We start from the raw sequence: 2,500 nt of genomic DNA, 5'->3' as shown, positions 1-2,500 counted from the left end.
AAGATCTTAACATCAAAGTGGTTGATTGGCCTGGAAATAGCCCAGATATGAATCCTATTGAAGGTTTATGGAAAGACTTAAAAGATTAAGTAAGCAAAATTGAATGTACCAACAGAGTACAGCTCATCCAGCGGTTGATAGAGGTTTGGCACAGAAATCCAGATATCAGGAACAAAGCACAAGACTACATTAGAAGCATGCCAAGACGTGTTGAAGCAGTTATTAGAGCCAAAGGAGGTCCCACAAAATACTGAGATGATATATGTATAAAGGAAAAACAATATAACATATTTACTGTCTAAAAATTTCCTTCTGTCAATAAGAATGTGAATAAATCAGTTGAATGGCCAGAATTAATTTTTCCAGTATATGTATATGTATATATATATATATATATATATATATATATATATATATATATATATATATATATATATATATACATATGTATGTATATATCAATGTATGTATGATTATGCAAACATATATATACTGTATGTGTGTATGTATGTATATTCATGTATATATATATATATATATATATATATATATATATATATATATATATATATATATATATCATCATGTATCATTCTACTGCAGGACGTAGGCCTCTCTCAATCTTTTCCAGTTATTCCGGTCTTGTGTCCCCTGAAACCAGTTTACCCCTGCGAAATTCGCTATTTCATCCCGCCATCAAGTTATTGGTCTTGCCCTTGGTCTTATTGTGTCGTGTATTTCCCATTCTGTTGTTCTGTCTACGATATATATGTCCAGCCCACTGCAACTGTTTCTTCTTAATGCACTTAAGTATATCCCCTACCTTTGTATGTTGCCTGATCCATGTGGCTCTTTTCTTCTCTTAAATTAAGCTAACTCCTAGCATAAGCCTTTCCATTCCTCTTTGAGCACTTACTAATTTCCGCTCAAGAGCCTTGGTTGTAGTCCATATTTCAGACCCATATGTCATGACTGGGAGGACACACTGGTTAAAAATCTTTCTCTTTAGACATAGTGACAGACGACCTCGTAATATATTACTATGTGTACCGAAGGCGTTCCAACCTAGCCTGATTCGTTGTTTAATCTCGGCATCGCAGGAAGTACTCGTCTTGATGTCTTAGGTATACATACTCGTTCACTGCTTCTAGTACCTCGCCCTGTATTTGTATTTGCTTAACTGGGGTTCGGCTGTTGAACATGACTAGTCTTTTTCATGTTCATTTTAAGGCCAATCTTCAGACTTTCCCTATTTAAATCGCTTAGTAATTGTTGTAGTTCATCTGCTGAATCGCCGAAAATAACAATGTCATCTGCAAATCTTAAATTGCTTAAGTGGTAATTCCCTATTTTAACCCCTTTCTATTTCCAATCTAAAAGATCCTTGAATACTTCCTCTAAGCAAGCTTTAAACAGCTTCGGTGAGATGGTGACGCCCTGCCTAACACCCTTATTTATTGGTATTATATTGGTTTCTGCGTGGATTTTGATGGTCGCTGTACCATCTCTATATATAGTTCCTCTACTCCTTGTTTACGAATTCTATCTAGTACTGCAGATATGGTCTGTAGTTGAGAATCCGCTGCGGAACCCTGCCTGTTCCCTGGGTTGTTTTGAATCTAATGTATTGGTATACGGGCTGTGATGATTTTTGTGAACAGTTTATAGATTACTGAAAGGAGGCTTATAGTTCGGTAATTCTTTAAGTCTTTTGTGTCCCCTTTTTGTGTATTGAAATAATTATTGCGTTTTTACAGGCCTTCAGAGTTTTTCCGACGCTTAGAAATCTGTTATAAAGACTGGCCAGTTTTACTGCTGCAATCTCTCCTGCATCATGAATAAGATCTACACAAATGCCATTTTTCTCTTTTCATGCCTTTTAGTGCCCTATTTACTTCCTCTACCGTAATGTTTGGAACGTCTCCAATGGTTGTGTTTGTCCCCGTACGTGGTTGATCGTTTGAGTGGTATAAGTCACGATAGAAGTCTTCTATTACTTTGTTAATTTAATTTTAATTGTATATCACCTCTCCATTAGGTTTCTTTATTGCATATATTTAGTGTTTCCCTATTCCGAGCTTCCTCTTTGTTACCTTAAGGCTGGTACCGGCAAGCAGAGCTTCATTAATTTTTCGTATGTTAAATTTGCGTACATCCTCTTTCTTTTTCTTGTTTATTGTCTTTTTTGTCTCTACTGAAAGCTTAGCTTACTGAACTTTTCCTATTCTGTGTTTCCCAACCGAGGTTTCTCCATCTTCCCTTATTCCTATCTTGGCATTAAAATTCCCCATAATCACGGTAAAATGGGTTTTCGCTCTATCGGTAGCTGCTTGCGTATCTTCATAGAAGCTCTCTATCTCCTCATCACTATTACTGCTGGTAGGAGCGTATACTTGGATAATTTTTAGATTATATCTGTTGTTTAGTTTCAGTATTATAGAAACTACTCTTTCGCTCACACTGTAGAATTCTTTAATATTTTTTTCGAGGCGCTTGTGAA

Source organism: Penaeus japonicus, unplaced genomic scaffold, assembly GCF_977035675.1.
Source record: "Penaeus japonicus unplaced genomic scaffold, GWHDUDI00000001_assembly GWHDUDI00000035, whole genome shotgun sequence".
NCBI lineage: Eukaryota > Metazoa > Arthropoda > Malacostraca > Decapoda > Penaeidae > Penaeus > Penaeus japonicus.
This window is presented reverse-complemented; position numbering follows the sequence as displayed.